Genomic DNA, 26,105 nt, shown 5'->3' on the forward strand with positions numbered 1-26,105 from the left:
CTGACTCAGCAGTCAATCCTGATGAACTGGGGATTGAACCCAGGTCTCTTTGAGCAAGGCAGGTGTCCTATCTGCCGTACGATCTCTTTTTTTTTTTTTAATTACACAGTTTTTACTTGGAGGTTTTGAAGGGAAGGAAGGAGAGAAAGTGAGAGAGAGTAGAGAGTAACCTACTCAAAAGGGAGCCCAGGCTTCTCCAAGGGCGGAGAGAACCCCTACACACATCCCAGCATTAGACATGAAAACATGAAAGTTCACATCTCAAGAGGGGAGTCGCGGGCGGCACATGTGCTCAGGCAACATATGTGCTACTATCTCTTGATAGTTATGAAGAAGTTGTGTTATGTCAGAGAAGTTATGTTTCGTCTCAGCAAAGGGGAGGAGGACGTGGATGACCACGGACAGGATTGGTTGGTGACTTTCCCAAGCATGCAGGAAGACAGAAAGTACCGCCCAGGTTGTCACCAAGTCTAGGAGGCCGCTGGTTACCTGAAACACCTCTGGTGCCCTGGATCTTGGAGGACACTTAAATGCTGGCACTGCTTGTAAAAAAACGAAGTTGCACTGAGCTCAGGCCTCAGGGCGTAAGGTGGAGTTCATTTTCAGGCTTGGAAAAAGAGCGTCGAGCAAGGTATATAAGTTGGCAGGGGCCCTGCCCTGCTGCAGGCTTCCACGGTCTGCCAGACGGCTGTCCCCAGACGGTCACAGGACAGAAACCTGACCCACCCGCCCTCACTCGCCAACGTAGCGAGACTGAAATATCTTCAGCTGGCCTCTAATTTCCACTCTGATACCACAGCACAGGTGAGCACAGCGGCTGGCTGCAGGGTGCTGGAGCGCCTTTTCTTGGGCTGGAGGTGAGGCAGCAGGGCTGGTCTTGAAAATGCTGGAGCCTAAAGTCGGCACACCAGTTCCTCTGCGTCCCCACAGCACGATTTTTGACCATTCGGGACACCGTGTTCTTATTTGGCAACAGGGGATTATGTCTGTTCTATCCCAGAGGTGTGGCATAGATCACGAGACACGTGTAACCGCGCTTTGAAGATCGACAAGTGTTACTCATTACAACTCATGGACAGGAGTCAGCAGAAAATGGTGCCTTTGATGTTTAATTAATCCTAAAAATCTTCCATTACACTTATTTAGCTATAAGTGGGAGGAGGAGGGCAAGCATAATTTTCAAAAGGGACTTTTTCTGCTCCTAAAAATAGAACTCAGAAAACACATATTTGATTTTTTTTTCCCTCTCTGGTGTCAAACCACAGTGTTATTGTTCTTAGCAGTTTTGCAGAATTGTGACCTTCAAAGTTGGGGATATCAAAGGCTGGAAGAAGGATCCCTGGCTCGAAGTCTTTCAGACCCAGGCGCAGTTATTTTGAATTACTGGCTCTTAGCATCGTCCTCCTAAATGAGCACTAGCTGATGGGTCACAGTCGGTGAATGCGCTGAGAGGTTGCTGAAAGTTCTTCTGGGGACAAGGAGGGAAATCTGTTATGGAAGTCCGTGCAACACGCTTTCTGCAATTAAAAATTTACATTTTTCTTAATTGTACATAAGTGCTATCTACCCGGGATCATAATTTACTTTCCGTTTACTGAATTTGTGAATTTTTGCATTTAGTTTTCATTTGTAATTAAGTTTTCTCTATGAGGCGCACCATATGCCACCATTAATTCTTTCTCGTTGAGTCTTTAGGAGATCCATGAGTGCATATTTTGATGCAATTTTTAAAGTCTTTTGAAAATCAAATGACTATGTGTTTAGCCATATGGGCCTTTGTTATTTAAAATAGCGCACGATAAAGTAAGAAAAAAAGCAAAATGCAAGAGGACCTGGTAAGGAAAGTGCTTAAAACATTTGTTTTTGAACACAATTTTCACCCCTCCCCCCCCCCACACACACATTTCTTTTTCTTTTGCATTGCATTTTTGGAATCTCTCTTTAAGCTTCGCGCACCACCTCTTGCAGGCGCTGAATGGACACTCGCAACAAGGGCACTGGGCAAAAGCCAGGGAGTGCGGCCACTGCCCACTGGCTGGGCGCGCGCGCGGGGGGCTGCCTCCTTTCCCGGAGCAGTTCAGCGGCAGACGCCGTTTTTTTTTTTTCTTTTTTCTTTTTCTTTTTTTTTCTTGAACATCTGATGCCAGCATTTGACATTCCGCTCCAGTTTATCCGCACAGACGGCGTCGGGCTCTGAAAGGAGCCGCCGACGGTTGTGTGTGTGTGCGTGTGTGTGTGTGTGTGTGTGTGTGTGTGTGTGTGTGTGTGTGTGTGTGTGTGTGTGTGCGTGCGTGTGTGTTTTCGGTTTTCCGGGGGAGCCACGGAGCCCGCCAGCTGCCTGCCGTACGTGCGGGCTGCGGCCCCGGGCGCGGGCGGGCGCGCGGCGCGCACTAGGACCCAGCAGGGCTCCGGGCCCGGGTGGGAGCCGCGCCGCCGACCTCGGGCAGGCGCCGGGGCTGCAGCCGGGGTTCCGGCCGCGATCGGCTGCAGCTCGGCCGGGAGACGGCGCGACCCGGCGGCGGGGCCAGTCCAGCGCCGCCGCAGCCCCCCAATGCAGCCGCGGGAAGCAGCAGGGGGGGCAGGCGATCGCAGGTAACGAAAACGGGGCGCATTTCCTGCCTCCTGATCTTCTGCTCTGGTTCAGCATTGTCACGAGAGGAGCCCGCACGGTTTCGGCGGTTGCATTGGGGGGAGCCCTTGGAATTTTTTTTAATTTTTTCATCATTATTAGTATTATTATTTTTTAAAGATCTCCTTCCTCTTCCCCCTCACCCCCCTCCCTGTACATTTCCAGTTGGTTTCAGCTTGATTGATAGTATGCAGCCCAGATGGGAGAAGACCCAGGGATGGCAACTTGCATATTTTCCTTAGTTTTGTCTCAAAAGTAAGTTCATTTAAAAAGAGAGAAAAAAAAAGTTTTCTCAGGAATTTGTGGCTCGTCCACTGAAAAAGAAACCTAAAAATTGTGGCCAAGTGGATGATTTTTTTTTTTAAAAAAGAGCAGATAATGGATATAATCCTGCTAATTACTTCCCAGGGCTGCCCGGGCGTTACTTTTTATTTTCAAGGAACTAAGGAGTTAAATGTGGAGTTTGGCTCGGGAGAGTTTACAGCATTGCTCTCTGTCGCAACTGTTTTGCTATCAATTATACACAGAGTGTCAAATCTGTGGGCAGTTTAAACCTCTTTTCAGATACTGTAACTGGTTATCCTGATATGACATAAACACATGAGAGTTTCCTTGGAGGGCAGGGAGAAGAATTCGCTTTTGGGGGGAAAACATTGTTTTCGGGCGAAAGCCACAATTCCTGGCTGGGAACGCTGGAAGAGACAATTTTTCATGCTTTGTTACACTCCCCGATGACATTTGGGGAAAGGGAAAAAGCAGTCTCTCTCTCGGCAGCTTTTTAATTGTGGGGTTATGAATTTATTTTATTTATTAGTGGCCATTGGTTGGGCTCGGGGAGCCCTCTGTCACAGGATGTGCTTGAAGTGACACATTTGCTAACAGTTGGGACACATGATTGCAAATGTGAAATGTGGCTTCCCAGCAAGGGCCGGTCTGGAAGCTGCCGTTGGCAGGTCGACGGGCTCATTGAGGAAAAAGGGAGTCGTTTTCCGGAGCTGAGGAAGACGTCCTGTTCTCTTCCTTTTGTTCCCTGTTTCTCATTGATCCGCCAGCGGCTCTCAGAGAGCTTGGAAGACTGCGCTGATGACCAGAACCCACTTTAACTCTCAGCCTGATTGGTCAGTTGGATAGAGACTCTGAAAACAGTTGCCCACACCTCCTTTTAAAAGCCTGCTACCATTTCAGTTTTGCTTTCTCATGCACAGATTACTGCCAGATTGAGTTTCAGTTCCGGTCCGGATTGCTTCGGAACACCTTTATGTTTAATTTTGTTGTTGTTTCTGCCCTGATAAAGTAGGCCATTGTGGTGACAAATGCCTTTGCAGGTCTCAGCCACTAGCTTAGGTGTGTAGACAATATCACTTGGCAGTACAGTCTCAATGATTTCTCCTAGTAGAATGCAAAGTTGTTCAACTTGGATGGGGGGGGAGGGTGAGAGTGAGGGGGAGGGAGAGAATTTCCCTCCCTAGCCATTTTTGAATCTAAATATTTAAAGAGCATCATCAGCAAATGGTGATCTCTACTTTGATCATTTAAGCGTCTGGTACATTAGTATGTAGATCAGGCACTAAATTTAAGTCAGCAACAGCAAAAGAAAAAGACAGCGTCAAGCAAACAATCAAAATCAGCTTGCACACTGTTGTAAGAAATTGTGGCATCTGGTTGGAGAAGGCTTGTCTCCCATCCAAGAAAAAGGGCATGCTTCACCTTAGAAGAGGAAATAGTAAATATTGTGGAATGTTTTCTCTCTCACAAGGCCTATGGACATCTTCATTTGAGCCTGAAAGTCCCTCAATTAAAGAAGCACAGTCCCAGAAGTTGTTAAGCATATAAACACTTTTCTGATTGGCTCAAAAATTTAGACACAGGAAGTGGATGGTATCTAATAACCCTTGAGTGGAGACATGGTTGTCATGGAAACGGAGAAGAGTTAACCCCCCCAACACACACATACCACACATACACTACCATAACCACAAAGAAAGAAAAAGAAAGAGAAAGAGAGAGAGAGAGAGAGAGAGAGAGAGAGAGAGAGAGAGAGAGAGAGAGAGAGAGAGGAAGAGGAAGAGAGAGACAGCGCTGGGGAGAGCAGGCAGGCTGGTTGTCAGCGCAGATGCAGGGAGAACATGTTGGCTTCTGTAAGCTTTGCCCACAGCATCTGTTGAAACCCGAGACCCTGCCTGTCAAATCAAGGTCATTTTACAACAACAACCAAAATTGCAGTCTCCTGGGTTTCGTAACTGTATTTTTGATTGAAAATATGTGAGGAACAAACGTGAAGGCAAGGAGGAACACGCAAGCTTGCCTCGCAGTTTGCTACCTGAGAGTTGGGCAAGAAATGCGAAGAAGGTTTTTGAGCTGTTAATTTGTGGAAGCCGACTGATTTGTCTGTCTCCTGCTAGAACCCAACTCTGCGGAGAGCCTGTAAAGTCCGGAATGTTCCCTATAGATGAAGGGTCACTGGGGGAACAGTCTAGTGAAGAGTCCCTGTTTGCTAGAGGGTTCAAAGTTGAACTGTAGGATCTGAGGCGGGAGAACCGTAGCATTTTAGAAGCCCGCTCAAAGGAACGGAAGAAATGAAGACTAGAGTGGGGGAGGGTATCCTGAGTAGCCAAGCAGGGAAGGGAAGAAAGCAACAGAAACGTGTTTGAAAATTGCAGTGTATTATTATTATTATTTAGTTAACTTTGGTTCTAATTTTTGGATGGAGAAGAATGCTTTAAATTTTGAGGATAATTAAGAGGTTTCCCCAAATCAAGGTTGCCAGTATTTTCAATACTTACCTAATACTTTCATGAGGGGTAGTTAAAGAGGACAAAAGTTTGGAGATCTGACTCCCATTTTGCTTTGCATGTGAAAAGTGACCTAGGAGGGCTTGTAATTTTGATTTTGGAGCTCAGCATTGAAGTTAATCACTCTCACACCAGTACTCTTCTGTTTTTCCCTCATCTTGTCAATAGCAGTCTTTCATTTTAACTTCTTGGTTTCATTTAGGAATATCTTCCTTCCAATCATGATGATTTATTGCATAGATTTGCTTCATCTTAATTGAAAATGGTCAGTTTTAACTCCTGTTTAATTAACACTTTGATCTTTGTCTTTAAAAGCAGCAGATTTCCCTTGTTTTCAGCAGTTAATTGCTGGGGGTGGGAGATGAGACGAGGTGGAAGGAATTCAAACTGTATTTGAGTGTTTATTTACCATCTTGCATCTATGCCGTCCGAGGAGATATGACTAGTGATGTAGTGTCTGTGTGTGTGTGTGTGTGTGTGTGTGTGTGTCTGTCTGTCTGTGAGAGAAAAGAGAGAAGAGGGAGGGAGGGGGAAAGAGGGAGAAAGAGATAGAGAGATATTTGGTTCTTAGGTTGTCAGATTCTTAACAGATTGGAATTTGGTGAAAAAGGTTCATTTTAATGGCACAACTGTTCTCTTTTAGCAAAGGATTTCCTGTAGGGAGCTTTCTTATCTACAAGTATGTTCATTGGCAGGAAACATGTCAGTTGCTTGTTTTTACAAAGTGAAGGAAATGAATGGGATTTGTTGGTTTCTAGAATCTGCCTTCATTTTCCTTTGTCAGAGAGTTGCTCAGATCACTGAGTTTCTAAAAGCACTTTTTGAGGAATGCAATCAGATCGCTGCAAAGCTTGGCGCTTCTGTTTATTTTTGACTTTGGGAATAGAAAAGAATTGATCATTATACTACTGTGTACAACTTATTTTACCAATACAAATGAGCAAGATGTTCAATCAAATTCCAGTTCATTTTCAGTTGTCAGATACATACTCACCGAAGCTGGCATTTTGGGGTGACTGTGCCAAATTTCTAATAATTAGTTCAGAATGCCAACCACATGCCAGTCTTGATTTTGAATTTTCATGGAGAGTAAAGGGGGAGAATCAGCTTCATTCTTCTGTTTATAAGGGGGAAAAAAGCCCACAAAAATGATAGGCAATTGGCTCTTTTGCCAGTAGCAATATTGGGGTGAGGGAGCAGTTGAAAATTGAAGGGGGCTTTGGGGATATGGGGGGGGACTGCTTTGGGGGGCTAAGTCAGTTTAAAGTCCATGTGAAAAAAATAAACTTAACCTTAAGAAGATTTATTGTTTAAAACTTTGGATTATTTTTTGAATTCTGAAAAGAAATATACTTGATTGTTTCAATTCAAGTCTGTTTCAAATCCTGGAAGAGGGAAGGGGAAAAAAAAAAAGGTGGAGCTTCTTCAAAGGAAAATCGATATATAACCCTCCTTGGAAGGAAACTGTCTGAGGAGGGAGAGAAAGAGTGCCTGGGGGAGAGAGAATCATTTGTTGCCATGTTTTTGCACATTTTGGAAGACATCATTTTTGTTTTATATTTAGCACCAAATGGAATCTTATGCAAGACCTTAATATCTGAGTAGAATAAAAAGACTCGCTCAGATCCTTTCTTCCCCTGGGCTATGCCTGGGGCACACCCCAGAACCCTACTCCCCCTGGTGAATGCAGTTTGAAAACCACTGCTTTGAAAGTGCCCAAAATATTCTCCAAGGAAGGCCCGAGGGAATGGCTTGCAGAGTCTTGGCACTTGGAGCTGGAGAGCCAACTTTTGTGGTGACAGTTTCAGAGAGCTTGTTAGGCCGAGGATTGTCCCCAGCCGAGAGATTCCGGCTGCTAGTACGGAAAGGACCTTACATGTAGGTCTGTGAGGAGGGGAGCTCAAAGTGTGTTCCCAGGGGTTACTCCCGACCCAGGGCGCCCTTGCCGTGGGAGTCGCGGGGACCCAGCAGTTGTCTGAGATTAGTTGTCATGTGCCGGAACGGTTGGATCTCTCCAATTACCACCTCAGGATGGGATCTCTCACCATTCCTCTATTTGTCAGTGAAAATTATTTCCTATTAAGTGTCATTCATGAAACGAAAGTTTGCCAAGCTATATAATCTACTTGGCAGACTCCGTCATGTTTTGAGTGTTGAGTAAAATGATAACACAGATGATCGTTGAATGTCATCAAAGATACTCGGCGTTTATCTGCTCCAAGTGTGAGGGTTACGGAGATGGCAGTTGGGGGCTCTGGACTTGGGCCTCTCCTTTCTCATTCCAGATGAAACAAATGTTTCTATTTCTGAGAACTCTCCTTCAGCCCCTCTCTTGTCCCTGGCCCTCGATTCATACACGTACTGATTTTTTGGCAGGGAGGAGGCTGCAGGGACCCTGGGCCATCTGCTGGTGGTTTTCTGCTCTGGCCACCGCTGGCCTCTGTGTTGTTTCTGGGAGAGTCTGCAGTGGGGTGCTGATGGGAGTAGGAAGGACAGATCCTTTTCTATCTGTTCTCTCCCCTCTGTGCTGGTCCTGAGTCTGTTTCCTGCGTGGGGTGAGAGGTGATGATGATGATAATAAAATCAGTGTTTGGAAGCCACTGATCTTCCAGAAATTGGTGCTGGAATCTTTGGGTTTGGGGAGGAGGTGTGAGGTGGGGGTGGAGGTGTGTGAGGGGCTCAGAGAGGTGTCATGCCTGGCAGTGCTCAGGGGCTGTTCTTGGCTCTGTGCTCGGAAGTGACCTCTAGAGGTACTCGAGGGACCATATGGGATGCTGGGATTTCAACCAGGATCACAGCAGCGGAAGCTGCGTGCAAAGCAAATGCTTTACCTCCTGCACTATTTCTCTGACCCACTTTTTTTTTTCCCCAAAGAAAATATTTCCTCTATGAAGCTGAAATGAGTAAATGCATGAAATAGTTGCCTGTGGTAGTAGATTAAAACGATTATGGTTAACTTCTTGAATTGTGTTGAAGAAAGCTTTTTGATATTTAGGCTGTTTAAGCGATAGCACGGCGGGTAAGGTGTTTGCCTTGCATGCAGGCAACTGTGCTGACCCAAGTTCGATTCCTTGGCCCCTCTCGGAAAGCCCAGCAAGCGACCGAGAGTATCTCGCCCACACGGCAAAGCCTGGCAAGCTCCCCGTGGCGTATTGGATATGCCCAAAACGGTAACAACAAGTCTCACAATTTGTTGTGAGATGTTACTGGTGCCTGCTCCAGCAATTCGATGAACAATGGGAGGACAGGCTGTTTAAGACTACCTCCTTCCTGGCTTGCAGAGATAATTCAAAGAGTTGCAAGAGGCTCAGGTTTGACTCGGGGTTTCCTGACCACTGGTCGGGGCAACTGACTCCTGAACTCAGAGCCAGGAGAAGCTCTCAAGTAGCACCAGAAGTGCCCCTCACCCCCAATAAAGACAGTCTCATTCTTGCCACCTGTATTTCACAGACGAGCACAGCGGTAGGGCATTTGCCTTACAAGTGGCCAACATGGCCGACCCGAGTTCGATTCCTCCGCCCCTCTCGGAGAGCCCGGCAAGCTACCGAGAGTATTCGATATGCCAGACACAGTAACAACAAAGTCTCCAATGGAGACGTTACTGGGCCCGCTCGAGCAAATCGATGATCAACGGGAGGGCCTTTACCTTGACCTTTATCTGAAAAAATGCCCAAAATGGTAATAATATATGCAATCTGTATTTACGTTTATATTTTGGGCTGGAGCGATAGCACAGCGGGTAGGGCGTTCGCCTTACAAGCAGCCAACATGGCCGACCCGAGTTCGATTCCTCCGCCCCCTCGGAGAGCCCAGCAAGCTACCGAGAGTATTCCATATGCCAAACACACTAACAACAAAGTCTCCAATGGAGACATTACTGGGCCCGCTCGAGCAAATCGACGATCAACGGGAGGGCCTTTACCTTGACCTTTACCTTTATGAGTGTAGACAACCATAGGAAATCCATGGAACTGTCCTAAGGTGATCTCATGATAATAAGCGGGCAGTTCTTCTGAATGACCTTGGAAACTCCCATTGGATCCATAGACATTGGATCAGCACCCAGGGATGTACTGTCATTACATGGTTCAAGTTGCGGAAGTCCAAGTGGAGTGTGGAGGAGTGTGTGACACGTGTGTAATGGTCATTTTCTTAGGATCCAGAGAGTAGCAGTTCAGTTGGTGCGGGTGGGGGGAGAAGGGATTTATTTTAATTATGGGTTCAATTTTGGGTAGCACGGTAGCACTGTCATTCCGTTGTTCATTGATTTGCTCTAGCGGGCACTAGTAATGTCTCCATTTGTCCTTGTCGCGTGCTAGCCCAGTGGCATCTGCTCACTCCAGGAACACAAAGTGAGACTTGTTAGTACTGTTTTGGGCATATTGAATACACCACAAGGAGCTTGCCAGTCTCTGCTGTGCAAGCGGGATACTCTCGGTAGCTTGCCGGGCTCTCTGAGAGGGGCAGAGGAATCGAACCCGGGTCAGCCACGTGCAAGGCAAACGTGATACCTGCTTTGCTATGACTCGGTACCCTCCATAATCCTTCTTCCTCTGGAATGTTCTGATTGAGGCCAACTTCCCATTGTTGCAGCCTTCTAAGGAAAGGGGTAACTTTCCATTATTAGTAAATATTTCTTAAGTGAAGCCATTTGGGCTGCCGAGATGGCACAGGGGTTAATGCACCTGCCTTGAACGAAGCTGACCCCTGTTGGCTCCCAAGGCAACTCATGGCTTCTCAGCATTGCCTGAAGTGATCCCTGCCCCCAACTTAGTATAGAACCAGGAAAAGCCCCAAACACTGTCAGATATGGCCCCAGGTGCTCCCCCCCCCAAAAAAAAGAGCTGTTCATGGAGCAATATTTAGCATTTAAAATAGTTTCTTGGAAAATAAAATGTTCTGGGTGTGGCAATTTTGGGTAAAATAGAAAAACCATACACACTGGTCTTTCATGAATAAGTTGCTGACCCTGCATTGTTTTAGAAGTTCCTGTCTTTTTTTTTTTTTTTTTTGGCTTCTGGTCCTTGGTGGTACTCAGGGACTACTCACCGGTGAGGTACTCAAGGGGTCACTCTTGGTGGTGTTTGGGGTAACCAGGGCCTCTACCGTGCAAAGCATGTGCTCCAGCCCATTGAGCTGTCTCTCTGGCCCTATTTTAGTTATTTTTACAATAACCTAGTATTCATATACTACTAATAATATGTAATGATGATATACATCAAAGCCCCATTTTACAGGTCAGGAAACTGAGGTCCCTGTATTCCCAGGCCTATATATTCTTTGGTAGCCAGTTTGTCTCACTCTCCTGTCCCTGACTCCGAATTCCAGGCATCTCCCCACCCCCACCCCCAGTCCAGCTCCCCTCACCCCGGTTCCTCTGTCACTTCCAGAGTTGACGACACCCACTTCCATGCTACAGTGGCATTTCCTCCTGGGAAAAATTGCAAGGAGGGGTAGGGAATATTTATGGGGATTCTGGCATGAAATAAGAAATTTGCTTCTCAACATCTGAACGCTTGTGCTGGGAGAAACTTTCCAGACTCCTTGTCCGTGACCGCCTTCCTGATTTCATCTTCAGTTCTTGAATTTCCCTACAGCTCTGAGCGACTTCACCTGGTAAGGGAAAGCTCCTTCCTATCTGCATCTGTGTGATACCCTTGAATGCTCAGTCATTCTGCTGCTGGAATTCACTAATAACAGATGGTCTCGCCAACATTCACTTGGGTCATATGTATGAATTGCCCAGCAATCTCAGGTGCAAATGCAGTGACATCCCCTTTGTTCCTTCTTGAGTGAAACTGGCTCAGGCTGTGTGATTAGCACAGACCCTTATGGGCTTGTCACAGACCTGGTGGAGTGGGCCCTGGGAGACTCCCTCATCTGAGCCACGAGTTCTTTGCCTGTGTGAGTGTAGGAAAGTTTCCAGGGGGACGATTTCTCTGTGCCTCCCATCCTGCCCGGCCACCTTGGCTGGTAGCCATGAACAGGGGAACCAATGTTGACTGTTTCAGAGAAATGGTTATCTGGCCCTGTCCCGATCCTTGAAGACTTCAGTGGAGGGATCAGAACTTGATGCGGTGAATTCCTGTTTCACAGGCATACTTTCAGAGATTTGCAGAATGAAATCCTTTTAAGGGCTTGTTCTAGGGGCGTGCTCAAGACACAGAAGCAAATTGAAGGAGAGAAAGCATCTCTTCTTTCAATGAGTGGTTATAGAGCACCTACTGTATGCCTGGGACGAGGACCTAAGCGGTGAAGAAATCATTCTTGGTAGACCTTCTGTTTTGTAACTCGGAGGAAAAGCCAGGAACATGGAATACAACCAACGTGGTCCATGGGAAGGGACATCACCTTTTTTAGAGCCACTTCTGCCTTCTCAGCTCTTTCAACAAACTTGGTGTGGTGGGAAAATGATCATCACTAGCAGTCCTCCAAATTTCCAACTGAGTGACATTCCAGGCATCCAGGTCCTTCAGAACACGGGGACTGACTGGGACATCGCATGGCCGAAGTTACCTAAGAGTTCCGGCTGCCATATGCCACGGGCAACTTGATTAGTGTTTTCCTCTGTCTCTACCATCATCCTTCTCTCTCCTTCATTGAACTGAAGACTCTCCCTCCTTGGCAACGCTCCTGTCTAGTTTATCCCCGGGACCCCTTGCTGCTTCCTTGGAAATTGGCCTCAGTCTCATCTCCTCATCCGCCTCAGTCTCATCTCCTCTTCTCTGATTTGTGGAGGCCAGTGGTCACCTCAAAGGCTCTGTCCTTAATGGCTCCTTTCCCTCCAGACTTTTGCCCCTCAAATTAGTCTTGAAGGGGCTTTGAAGTTTCCTGCTTTCAGACCTTGCCCCCTGCCTCAGGATGGCGTGACCTTAACCCAGCACTTTAATATGGAAATGAGACATGACACGGAGGCCTTGGACCCTGACTGGGAGCCTCTGGCAAGCCCAGGGTACCAAGCCAGGCAGGTAATTCCCAAAGCAGTGATTGCAGCTTTTGCTTGCAGTGGTTTCATTGTCTTGGTTTCTCATTATATGATTCTCCGTAGGTCCTTCATCTCTTAGAAGCGTTGGGGGATCCCCGTTGCATCCCTTTCCAAGGCGGCCCTTCTCTGCCTACTCTTCTGTTTCTCCTATGATCCGGCCCTGCCCGAGACTGCCCAGGGCATGTCCCAGGATCTCGCCAGAGTTTATCATCCTGCCTGGACCCTGGCCTTGGATCCTGTTGCCCCACACCCACCTCTGTTGACGTCCCAAGTATTCTAGACACACCACGCCCACTTCCTCCACTTCTCCAGGTGCTCTTTTCCCTACAGTAACAGAGCATAGGTGAATCTATTGTACATATGTAAACGTATAATATATGCATGTTCCCATCAACACCTGTCACTTTATTGATAGTTGCATACTTACTTTGGGGGGTTAAGTATACTTTTTATTGAATTATAAATACAAAAGGAGAACAGATTTAAAGTTTGATGTGTTTTTATGGGGGGGGTCAGGGGCAGAAGGTAAGGAGAGGGGGGTTGAGTCACACCCACCTATGATGTGGGTTTATTTCTGGCTCTGTGCTCTGGCATCACTCCTAGTGGTGCTGGAGCACCAGATGTGGTTGTGTGTATGTGTGTGTGTGCTGAGGATCTAACCGGGGTTGGAAGTGTGTAGCTCAGGCACCTTATCTCTTGTTCTGACTCTCTGGCTCCAATTTAAGAGATCATACAATGCACATATCTATGGAAGTAGCACTAGAAATAGTAAATAGAATGTTCCCTGTGCTCAGGAGACCTGCTCTCCCCGCCCCCCCCACACACTAGGTCCTCACACGCCATCACTTTCCCAACTTTAAAGGTTGTAATCTCATTTTGTTGTAAATTCATAGAAAAGTAACCCCAGAGTTCATTGTTGTCAGTGTCTGCTGTGTTTTGCCCAGCGTTCTGTTTCTGAGTACTCACAGAGGATTAATGGCCGTACGTTGGAATCATTTGTTCATTTTCATTGTCAAACAGCATTGTTTGCTCATGCCTACTATTTGCTATGAGAAATAGTGGCAGAACAAGCATTGAGATATATGGGCTGTTGTTATTATTGTTGGTAGTGGTTGTGTGTATGAGTGTGTGTGTGTGTGTGTACATATAGCTGAGTTTATCCAAGGAATTATTGAATCAAAAGTTATCCTTAAGTGCAAGAACGAAGATGATTTTGCATGTTGATCTTCGGTTAAGGGTCTTAAAGTTTTATATTCTCTTATGTTATTGTAGATTTGTTTTTAGGGTTTTCCTTTCCTTTTATATCTAAAATCAATGATAGTCTCTCATTTTTTCTGATTTGATTTGATTGTTTTTCCTTTGGCTTTGGGGCCACACTCAGCTATATCCAGGACTTAACTTTTGGCTCTGTACTAGGGATCACTCCTGGACGTGCTGGGCGTCCATATGAGATGCCAGGGATCAAACCTGAATGAGATGTTTGCAAAACAGGTGCCCTACCCACTGTATTATTGTTCTACCCCCATTTTCTGGTTCTTAGGCCAATTTCTGCTTTCATTTTCCTTCCAACACTAAATAGAGAAACAGTGATGTCAGGACCTGTGTTTAGTTTACGATTTTACAAGCAGGGTCCTTTTGGTCAGACCTCATGTGCGATGTCATCAAGGGTGTTTTTAGAAACCCTTGATCAAGTCCAGAAGTTGATCAACCAAATAAACTTCTAGTTCCTAGTTTTTAACAAGTTATTTTTAAGATCATAAGTGGATGTCAAATTGTATAAAATTATTTTTTGCATTAATAGCTATTTAGATCATTTACTCTTTCAGTGTGGTAGATTGTGTTGATTGATTTTTATATTAACCATATTTGCAGTAAATCAACTTAATGTGTTAACATTTTTTTAATATATGATTAAACTTGCCTTGACAATCATTCTCAGGATTTTCACGTCTATGTTCATGACTCTAAAGTCAATGATTTTCTTATCAAAATTTCCTAAAATAAGGCCTTATTTTTTTTTTGAGCCATACTAAGTAATACTCAGGGTTTGCTCAGACTCTGCACTCAGAAATCATCCCTGTGGGATGCCAGAAATTAAACGCAGGTTAGCCATATGCAAAGGAATTACCTTACCTGCTGTACTACCTCTCCAGCCCCCAAGTTAGGGTGTGTGTGTGTGTGTGTGTGTGTGTGTGTGTGTGTGTGTGTGTGTGTTGGGGATTGAACCCCATAATCTTTGACGTGCAAGTCTGGTGCTCCATACTGAGTCATATTTCTGAGCCTGTAAATCCTCTATTTTATAATCTGGAATAGTTTGCATGAGATTACAATTACATGTTCCTCAGGATATATAATGATTGTAGCCTTTTAATCTACAAATAGTACCTTCTTTATAGAAGATTTGTAAGTAAGGATTCAGTTTCTTTTTTTTTTCACCCAAGATGTAGAATTGTCCTGGATTCTTTTATCATAAAATTATTCAGGGTTTTTTGCTTTCCTTGAATCCATTTTTAGCAATTTATTTATAGAAATTTGTCCTTTTCATCCTGACTTGCAGGTATTTAGGCTAAGATATACTCCACAGGTGAAAAACATGCCTTGCACATAGGTTTGATCCCCTGAACAACACAAGAAATGGGGGTCCTATTGATTATTTATATTAATAATAGTTACTTTAATCTTGATGCCAGCACAGCATTTGAGCTCTGGAGTCCTAATATTGCTCACATGCTTGTTTGATTTCTCTCGATTATGACACTTTTATTACTATTACCATTTTCTAGAAATCTTCTTGGCGGGGGGTGAAGGTGCATACCTAGCTGTGCTCATGGGTTATTCCTGTCTCTGGACTCAGGGATCACTCCTGGTGGTGCTCAGGGGACCATCTGGGGTGCTGGGGATGGAACCTTGTTCAGGTGCATGCAAGACACGTGCTCTCCCCACTGTATTATTACTCTAGCCCCACTAGAAATCTTATGATTCCTTACCTCTTCTCAATATTTACTGTCTTTTTCTTATTTTCTATTTTATTATTTTTCTAGATTTTTAAGATGGCAGCTTTATTTGTTAACTATTAATTGTTCTCTTTTTCATCATTTTGGGTTTTGGCCATACCCAGTGGTGCCCAAATGCTCCTTCTGCACTTGGCTGAGAAAACAGCTTGTGGTGCTAGGTAGGGCTGTGTGGTGCTGGGGAATCGATCCAGGATTCTGTGTTCAGCGCATGAGCCCGCACCAATCCTTTGAGCCATATCCTTGAACTTAATTCTGAAATTTTCTTTCCTAATATAAAAATATAAGCTATAGGTACTATAGAGATAGAACAGTGGGTGAGATACTAGCCCTGTATATGGCCAACCCAGGTTCAGTCCCTGACATCACATATGGTTTCCTGAGCACTGTCAGGAGTGACCCTTAAACACAGAACCAAAATTAAGCCCTGAGCACTGTGGGGTGTGGCCTGCCACACAAAATAAATGTGTGTGTCTGTGTGTGCACATGTAAGTACACTCTAAATTATTTAAGTACTGTGTTAGATCTACTTCAGAAGTTTTTACCACAAGTTTTAATATATGATATTACTGTGTATTATACATAAAAAGCATCTATTATTATTTACTTCTAGCCTCTATATTTATTGTGACTTTTTCTTGGTCCTGTGATTTGTTTAATTTTGGTTTTGATTTTCAAATTTATGGTACTTTTCAACTTACCTCTACATTATTGATTTGTAAGAATTGCAGTTTTTGTCATAGAATAGAGTCTTACGTTGCCAATCTTTTAATATTAAGTCAAGTTTGTTGGTTTTAAATCTTTTCTGTCTTATTGATTCTTTGCCTGATCTATTTTTTTACTGAAAGAAGTATATTAAAATCTCCCACTCAGATAATGGATTATTAGTTTTCTTGACATATTTTAAAGTTGCATCACTTGGCATTTTCACCTTGAGAATTCTCTTTGGAAAGAATGGACTCATTACTATTAGAAGGCAGCGCACTTTGGAGCACCGTGCTTTCTGTCTCATGGTATATTTGGGCGATGTGCAGTGCATTAATCAACTAAGACATTATTTTTTTCCATCCTTGTTATATATGACGTAGATTAGGATATCATTTGAGTTTTGCGCGTTTGCCTCCCAGGCAGTGCGCAGGGGTCTGGGAGCCATTTCCAATGATATTTGTTCTTGTTGTGTGGTTCAGTGCTTTGGTCCAGTTACCCGGTGCTGCTTGAACTTAATGCTGCTGGTGGGGACCACTAGGACCACGACCAGCTGATGCTAAGTAGGAGGAGACACCAGATCTACAGTCAGTGGTGCTTAGGCCACGTGGTGCCAGGGATCAAACTTGGGGCCTAACTTGTCCAAGGCGTATACTTCAGCCCTGTGAGCTCTCACCCTGCCTGCTGAATTTCACCATTGTCGTCATCATTATTACTGGGCGGGGGGAGAAGGTTGAACTGCATCCATCAGTGCTCAGGGGATACTCCATGTCGTGGTCAGAGATTTGCCTTGGCAGTGCTTGGTAGACCATAGAGTATTGCAGATCAAACTGGGGTTGGCTTCACACAAGGCAAGTGCCTTAATCAGCCTGTACACTGTCCCTGAAGCTGGGTATTATTTTGGGGTTGTCTGTAAATACCTTTCCCCTCTAACCATTATTATGCTGTTGCCATGCCCTGGGTCTGACACTGGGCTGCAGTGCTCATCCATTTGGCTGCGGTGATTACACACTGAGAATGGCACACTGGAGGTAACATACTTCATCACAACAGCAGAGGGCACACATGGTAGGGCTGTTGGTTCTCACTCAGCTTGGGAGGTGCTCTGTGTGTGTGTGTGTTTGGGGCATGGAGGGGAGTCAAGCTCACAGTGCCTCATGCCTGTCCCACAGCTGCTCTACCACATAGTCACTTCTCTGAAACCCTGAAACTGTTTTTAATTGAAATATATGATTCATTTTTATTTACTGTTCTTACGGGCGTATTTCAGTTGTCATGATGTGGTTTCCTTTCCATCATTCCTGTCATTTCCATGCCTCCTTTTCTTTCATTTCTTGCCTCTTTTTTTTTTAATTGGCTCTTTGTTCTCTTGTATTTCATGTCATCTCTAGTAGTTTGGACACTTTTACATTGTTATTCTTTCAGTGGTTTACTAGAAATTTTAGTTTGCATGCCTATCAAAATGCAAACTGATGTCTTTCTTCTCCCAAACTTTGAAATAATGCAAGAACCATAGACCAGTCAATTTTACTCCTTTTCTAGCCTCTTCAACTTAAGTCTGATATTTGACAGTAATTTTAGTTCAACTTGTGGGTTTTTGTTTTTAATCTAACTTGAATAGATTATATATTAAAATAGGAACAGTCATTGTGCTTTACCTACATATTTGCTAGTCTTGACTTACAATTTCTTCCACGCACCTCTGGATCCTATCTCAGATTTCATTTAATGAGAACAAATTAAGAGGAAAAAATTAAAACAATTGCAGTTATTGTTGTAATATCCTAATTCCCTGTTTTCTTTTTCCCTCCATTATCTTAATATACCGTTTTGCTGGGTATAAAAATATTATGTTTGCTAGGTATGAAAGTCTAGTTAATTTTTTTCATCACATTAAAGATAGTCCTTATTCCTTCTGTTTTCCTTCCCTTTGTGTTGTTACTGTTGCAATGTCTGTGTCACATAGTTACTGTGCTTACATCTCTCATGTAGTGTAATTACTGGAGATTACACTTGGTTGTTGTTCTTGCTTACACTTTGATTGCAGTGTTCTTGGGTTAGGATTTGTAGGTCCTGTCTTTAGCATGGTATCTCTTGTCATATTTTGAACCTTGGTGGGCCTGCCTTTGTCAATGCTATCAAACTTATCTATTACCTCATTCCCATCCCTTGCCCTCCAAATTGCAAAAACAGATGCTCAAATGCTTCAGGATTTTAAATGCCTTCAAGGGGAAGCTGGGGTCGGTGTATGCACATAGTGTTCCTTATTGTCTTGTCAGTTTAGGAATACATTTCAAGTTATTTTATTTTATTTTTTAAACTGTTTTAAAGGTATACTTTGTTAATTTTTGGTTGTTTTCATAGGATTAGATAGGTATATTTTCTGCCATAATGCCAGAAAAGGAACATCTACCTTTCTCTTTGTATTCTTTGATAACCTGATTTCTTCCTAAAATGTATGAAAGCCTCTGGACAACTTGGGTGAAGATCACATGTGCAGAAAGCAACAGAGAAGAAGTCATTAATTTTAGGGGCCAGAACAATAATACAGTGAATAGGGCAATTTGCCTTGCACACCGACCTGGGTTCTATCACCGGCATCCCATATGATCCCCTGAGAACCACCAGGAGTAATTTTTGATTGCAGGGCCAGGAGTAATCCCTGAATATCACTGATGTGACCCCAAAAGAAAAAAAAGTCATTAATTTTAGAATAGCACCTTCTTCCAGGCATAATCTAGTGTATTTAAATTCTCACTTGTGTAAGTTCACATAGCAGTTGCTTCATTAAACCCAACATAATGTCATAAATGTAAGCAGCAGTTTGGTTCTTTTCCTTTTTGGTTTTTAGGCTCTATCCAGTGGTGTTAAGGACTTATTTGTGAATTTGTGTTCAGAGATCTTTCCTTTTGGGGCTCAGGGTACCATATGTGGTTCCAGGGATCAAAACCAGTCCATCCACATATAAGGCATTTTCCCTACCCACTGGGTTATTGCTCCGACCCAGCAACAGTTTGTTTCTTATATATCCTAAATGAGCACTATCTGGAAGATGGCTCTCACTCCATGGTAGCTTAGGGGAAAGTAAACATTTTCCATCCAGTGATCCTGTCATTTCCACCCAGTAACTTCTGAGGTGGAAGGTCGCAGTGTTTATTTAAGAAAGAATATAGAGATTCTTTTTTCTCCAATTTTTAATTTTTTAACTTTACTTTAAAAAATTAAATATGAAAGCACCGTGACTTACCTAGCCAATCGTAGTTGGGTTTTAGGAGTACAGTGTTCCATCATTTACCCATCACCAGTGTCACCTTCTTTCCTCCATCAATGCCCCCAGGTTCCCTCCAAACCCTCAGCCTGCTTTCATGACAGGCATATTTTTAAGTTTGATTATAGTAGTTTGGATCTCATGCTCGCAGTATTTTTTTTGCTCTGTAGTTTATATGTGTGTATCTATACATAAACCACGTACTGCACCTCTACAACACTGATGTATTCAATGCCCTAACCCCTACTCTTGTTAACTTCCCACCCATCTCTTTTTACTACCCCCATACATTTCTTTTCCTGAGCTTTTCATTTCTATTATCAAGGATTCAGAGAAATCTGGGCTTCCCACTTGAAATCCATACACACACACACACACACACACACACACACACACACATCTCCCCTCCTCCCGGCTGTTCTATTTCTATATACCACCGATAAGTGAAGTCATCTGGTGTTGTCCTTCTGGCTCAATGACTTAACATGATAGTTTCCAGTCCCATCCAAGTTGTACCAAATTGCATGATTTCATCCTTCCTTGCAGCTGCATAGTATCCCATTGTGTATATACACACCATACTTTGATTATCCAATCATCTGTTGCTGGACACCTAGGTTGATTTCATATCATAGCTACCGTGCTGAGTGCTGCAATGAAAAGTAAAAACAGAGCTACCATAATGACCCGGCAATTCCACCACTTGATAATCTATCCCCAGATCACCAAAAAAATGTTCATTCAGGAGAACATGGAGATTCTGGAGGAGTCGATTTTTATCGGTCAGTCCTGTCTGGCACATTTGACTTCCAGGCCACTAGGTAATATTGACAACATTGTCGCGTTTGGCTGCAGGGAATGATTCCTGGGAAAGGTACTCTCGTCTTATGCCTAGGATGAAGCAGAAGCAGGTTTAATGAATAGTCACCTGGCCTCTCTCATGTATTTTCTGAAATATCAGTTCTATTAGAAGAAAGAAATTGCTTTCTTCTCTGAGTTCTTATTTCACTTAAAATTGGTGTAATAAAATTTTGGGTCTAGATATCTAATGTATTATTGGTACAGCCGTAAATCTCCAACTATATCAGAGCTTCCACAAAGGTATGGATTTATGCTGAACCTTGTGTTTTGTTTTTTTTGATAGTGCCAGGAATTGAATCCAAGCCTCATACATGCAAGGCAAGTGCACTTACACTGAATCATATCCCAGACTCCTGGACTTTGGAATTTCCCCATCCCTCAGTTCACACTATACTTTGATCACTTGATCACTTGACATCCTGTTACTCATCGATTTGCTCGAGTGGGCACCAGTAACGTTTCCATTTGTCCCTGTTGCGTGCTAGTGTAGCCCAATGGCATTTGCTCTTCCTAGGAGCACGAAGAGCCTCAAAAGTTCAGGGTCTTGACGAAGAAGTCTGATCATCTCATAGGTGGGTGGCCACGTGATCTTTTGACATCCCATGGAATCCAGTCAGTAACAGCTCTAGTCCAACGGTCATCTCCAAATCTCATTATGTGTCCAGCCCATCTGATTTTCTACGCCTTGGCAAATGAGAGCATCCCTGATTCTTGACTGTCGAAGGAGGTCAGAACTCTGGATTCTTTCTCTCATTTGAGTGAAGCATGATACTCCAAGCATAGCTCTTTCGATTCCTCTTTGGGAGACCCGAGTAGCATTCTCATCCTGTTTTCGTAGGGCTCAGGTCTCTGAGGCGTATGTTAATGCAGGAAGAACAGTGGAATCGAAGAGATGTGCTCGGAGCTGGAGATTCTTCCGCCTCTTAGCTATTTCTTCAATGCTCTTGAAGGCGTTCCAAGCCGCTCTCTTCCTTCTGCGCAACTCAGGTGCCAGGTCATTCATCATGTTGACTTCTCGACCTAGGTACCCATCACTGTTGCATTCGGAGATAGTCGTTTCATTGAGAGTAAATGGAACATCAGGAATGAGACTGTTTCTCATAAGCACTGTACCTTAGTTTTAATATATTTTTTTGTTTTTATTCTAAAGGTTTGTCATTTATTTAAAAAAGAAAACTTGGGGGAGGGGATCTGGAGCAATAGTACAGTGGGTAGAACATTTGCCTTGCAAGCGGCCAATCCAGATTCAATCCCTGCCCTCCCTGAACTCTTCCAGGACTAATACCTGAGTGCAGAGCCAAGAATAACCCCTGAGCATTGCTGGGGGTAACCCAAAAAAGCCAAAAATAGAACACCTTTTTTTTTTCATTTTGGTGATAAAATGAAACCTTGAAACTCAGAGTAAGCCCAATACACAGTAGTGGCATTTTCTTGGGCAATGAGTTTAATTTGTTTCTATTGTCTTGATTGTTGTATTGAAATAGCTTAATTCATTCTCTGCAGTCAATGAAAATTCATTCAGTCATCCTAGAACAATTGGTTGGTTCTAAAGAATGCTAGATAATTTAGAGGGCTGAGAGTGACGAGCAGTGTAGATAAGATCCTGTCTGCAGGAGCATTAGGGGAGGGGGTGACTACTTTGAGTAAAGAAAGAATTTTAATCAATTGAATAATGGTGAGGCTCTGGGTTATTTGATATGAAAGAAATGGGCTTGTGCTGTCTCAGACCTTTAGTAGAAATCGGATTCTTTTATTTGTTGGTTTTAGGTCTTGCCTGGAGAGGCTGGCCTTTTCTTAGGCCAGTGTTTAGCAAATCAACTTGCAGAAAAGCTTAGCTCCTGAATATTCCCAGAGTCAAAATAATCTCAGCTGAACTGGGTTATTGGTCTCAGTATCACTCTGGACTTCAGTTTTAAATCATCACTTGGTTGCTAGGTTCTGTGTTCTCAATGCTTCCTTTATTTATTTATTTATTTTTAAAATTTCTGTTGCTTTGGTCTCAGTGAATGAACATGACATACAAATCTGAGTTAAATTGTTGGGATCATATTTTGTTTTCGTCAAGTAGCTTTCTTTTCTTCTGCACTGTGCTGTGCTGTGGATGAGAAAACACACTGATATCTTAGTAACTAATCTATTATCCACCTGCTAAGATGCAAACACAACGCATGTGGCAATTTGCTTTATAGAGTGATAAAGCTTGTGTTTTGGAAAAAGTGTTGGTTTGTTTATATCCCAAACGTTGTTTTGGATCATGCCATCAGAGTTATGCAGATTGAGAATAGGAAGTGATATCCTGAATATCATCATCAAAATTCCAGGAAGGGTCAGGCTACAAAATACAAGAAGTGGAGTCTATAATTAGGCCTTGGTCATGCGTTTAGTTGAACATATCCTTGGACTGAGTCCTGGCGTTGGTCAAAGAGCAGCTCAGCAGCTCAGAGGAATTTACTTTAGAAGATGACCCAGGTGGCAAATTCAGCACCCTCCCAAGCCAAGACAGACCGAGCCCTTCATGGAATAGGGCATAGAATTTCTGGCAGATCAGAGCAGGACAGAGCATTTCTAATAAGAGAGAAGCGAAGAGGAGGCAGTCCAGTGGTCTTGGAAATTGTGTTTACTTTTTGTCATCAATAAGGTCTCTCTCTTCTCTATTTAAAAAAAAAAAACTCAAATGATAGTGCAGTGGGTAAGATGCTCCCATTGTAGGCTGCAGACCAGGGTTCGATTTCTGGCATCCCTTATGCTCTCCTGAGACCGTCAAGAGTGATCCCTGAGCACAGAGCCAGGAATACGCTCAGAGCACTGCTGCGTGTGCTCAAATTCTCTACATAGAAAAGTTTCCGAAAATGATTCTTTTGGAAGTATCAATTCTCAGCCAAGGACATAAATGAGCTATAAAAGGAGAAAGGGAGGACTAGCTCATCCACCCCCCCCCAACACAGACAGACACACAGACACACAGATACACACATATTGATCAATGAGCTTCAAGAGGGTCTCCTCCAACATTGAACCAAGTTTTACTTCTATCCTTAATATCAAAAAGTCTGTCACTGAAATGCAAGGGACAAAATCTCATTTCTCTCTCTTTCACATACACATTCTCTCTCTCCCTCTCTCCCCCCCCCCCGCCTTGTTTCAGATAGTATTGGTTTATGACATTATGTTAAGTTCCAGGTATACATTATAGTTTGTTATCTGTCTACACTGCAGGGTGCTTGCCACCATAAAGCTAGTTTCCCAGACAATTGACCCACCTCCAAACCTTTTTCATCTCTTCTCTTTCACCTTGGATAAACACCGATCTGTTCCCTATATTCATGAGTTTTTTAAAATATGTGACTTAGGAGTAAAATCATACGCTATTTGAATTTCACCATCTGGCTTCCATTTAGCAGGTTGCTTTTTTGTTTGGATGATGGTTTCCTTTGTGGTAGAGAAACTTTTTGGTTTGATGTAGGCCCATTTAATTTTGCTTTTGTTTCCTACATTGTTGAGGTCAGTTCCACAAAAACCAATGTCTGCCTATATTTTCTTCAGGTTTTTGTTTTGTAGTTTCAAGACATTCATATTTTTTATATGGCTAATGCGATTTTTTAAATTTATATAAGCAAAGCACTTCATGCATTATTACTGTGTTACCATATGTCTGATTTGTTCACGAGAGTTTTGGCTTATGCCTGCTTTCCAAGGTAACACGAATAGTCTCTCATTTTCAAAAGTGTCCCGGCTTCTGAGAAAAATTATGGCACCCTTAATTATAATGATAGTGTGTCTAGCAATTGTAGATCAAGTTTTTAAAGATAGCTCTTCTGAGAAAAGCTGCTGAAAATGAGAAGTGAAAAAATTGTCAGTTTGGGAGTATTAACAGACCCATAGGCAATTAAGAATTGCAGAGCCAAGACTTCGGTGTGAGGGTCCAAGGCAAACCATAATGCTGAGCCCAGATTTGGAATCTTCTTGAGACAGCATCCAGTTCTCAGAATTGTAGCTAAGAGACCATAAGACACACAGAACTTCCAACAAACTGAAGGGGTTGGAGCAAGGCAGTCGTTGCCAATACACAATACCCAGCAAACAACCTAGACTTTACTTTTATTTGGAACCCTTAGTCAAGATGAACCAGAAATAGAAAGACTCTCAGAGGAACTGCAGCCAAAAAAAAAAATCAAATCGTTTTGGATAAGTGTTCTTGGCTTAAATGCATGCTACAAACAAATGGTGAAGGGGTGGGGTGCGGGGAGGGGGGTCCACTTTAGAGAAAGCTGCTCCTGTTATCACTGGGACTTTTCATACTATGTTGGTCATTCACTGAAAAAAAAATCACTACTCATGAGAAGCTAAGATCTAAGAAGACAACGCAAGGGAGGAAATATAGGCAAATAAGATAAACTTGTAAGGAATTCAAATAGTAGATTAATCAGATGCAGTTTTTACAGTAGGAGCCAGAGAGATAGTACAGTGGGGAATTCACTTGCTTTCCACCTGGCTAACTCAGGTTCCATCCCTGATACCACATATGGTTCCCTAAATCCGACCAGGAATATCCCTGAGCACAGCACCAGGAGAAATCCCTGAGCACTGCCAGGTGTGGTCCCAAACCCCAAAATTAAATTAACTGTGACCAGTACATTAAAAATATAAGATTTTAAAGAACATAAGAGATCTGAAAATTATGAACAAGATTCTAAAACTAAAACATACAATTATTCAAGTTAAAAATGAATAAAGTTTCTTGAAGTGATGAAAATTCTCTAAGATGGACTTTTGACAGAATGATAGCTGAATATGCCAAAAAACATTAATATACATTTATGATCAATACTTTGGGGGAGGGGTGTGGAGAGGGCAACACCCAGCTGTGGTCAGGGCTTACTTCTGATATTGTGATCAGAGAACACTAGTGTCCGTACTTGAGGAACAGTGGGATGCCAGGGATCGAACTTGAATAGATTGCATGAAGTCAAGTGCCCTACCCGTTGTACTATCTCTCGGGCCCTGTCATAGGTATATTTGATGATTTGTAATGTATACCATTTTTTGTTTGTCTAAAAATGATTGTGCTCAGTATAGTAGGTATAGTAGAAGAGAGAATTAATGATGTGGAAGTTAGGGCAGAAGAATATACCTAAAATAAAGCATATTGTGTAAGATGATGGAAAGAAAACTCAGGGTTTTAAAGACACAAAATATAGTGGGAAGGTCTGATTGTAGTTTAAGGAGGGAGGGAAAGAAAACGGAGCAGAAGAAGCATAATAAAATGTTATAAAACTAAAAAATGGTATCAAACCATAGACCCAAGAAACATCCAAACCAAGCAGGGTTAATATAAGGAAGCATCACTTGTGAACAATGTAGTCGATTTCTGAAAATAAAAAAGAGAAAAGCAGAAAAACAGGATTGGGAGGAGCATTAGGAAGATTAACAATCAACTCTTCTTGTGCAGTTCATGCCCAATTCATTCAGCTTAATCAATGGCTGAATAAATAGCAGTGCTCCTACATTAGAAACCAAAACCAGAAAACAAAAAACAATTAACTCTTGTGTTGAAACAAAATAGAATTTTGCAGAAAGTGGAGTACCTTTAAATTGTTTCAGTAAGACAATTGTTAACAATGAATTTTAAATTTACCTAAAAGATTCCTCAAAAATGAAGACAAATCAGAAGTGTTTGAAATGATTATCATGTGGTGGTTTCTATCAAGGAAATATTTAGGAATCTCCTGGAACAGAAGGGAGATTATTCCAAATCGAAGCTCAGAAATGGAGGAAGGAAGGAAGTTTAATAGAAATAATACATATAGCCAACGACTAATAAGTGTTGACTATGTAAAAATAATAAATCACAATT

The 26,105-nt window shown here is 43.0% G+C and overlaps 1 protein-coding gene across 4 annotated transcripts in view; it reads left to right on the forward strand.

Annotated features, from left to right (window-relative positions):
* The first annotated feature begins 2,439 nt into the window (after positions 1 to 2,439).
* Positions 2,440 to 26,105, forward strand: part of FOXN3 (forkhead box N3) — a 422,811-nt gene continuing 399,145 nt past the window's right edge. For 3 of the 4 annotated variants that reach the window (XM_056133253.1, XM_056133252.1, XM_056133258.1), the window contains exon 1: positions 2,440 to 2,592. The gene's annotated coding sequence lies outside the window, so the exon portion shown is untranslated. The remainder of the gene's footprint in view (positions 2,593 to 26,105) is intronic. The other variant, XM_056133259.1, reaches the window with a different exon arrangement.

The sequence above is a fragment of the Sorex fumeus genome, unplaced genomic scaffold (genome assembly GCF_029834395.1).
Source record: "Sorex fumeus unplaced genomic scaffold, SorFum_2.1 ptg000098l, whole genome shotgun sequence".
In the NCBI taxonomy this organism is placed as follows: Eukaryota; Metazoa; Chordata; class Mammalia; order Eulipotyphla; family Soricidae; genus Sorex; species Sorex fumeus.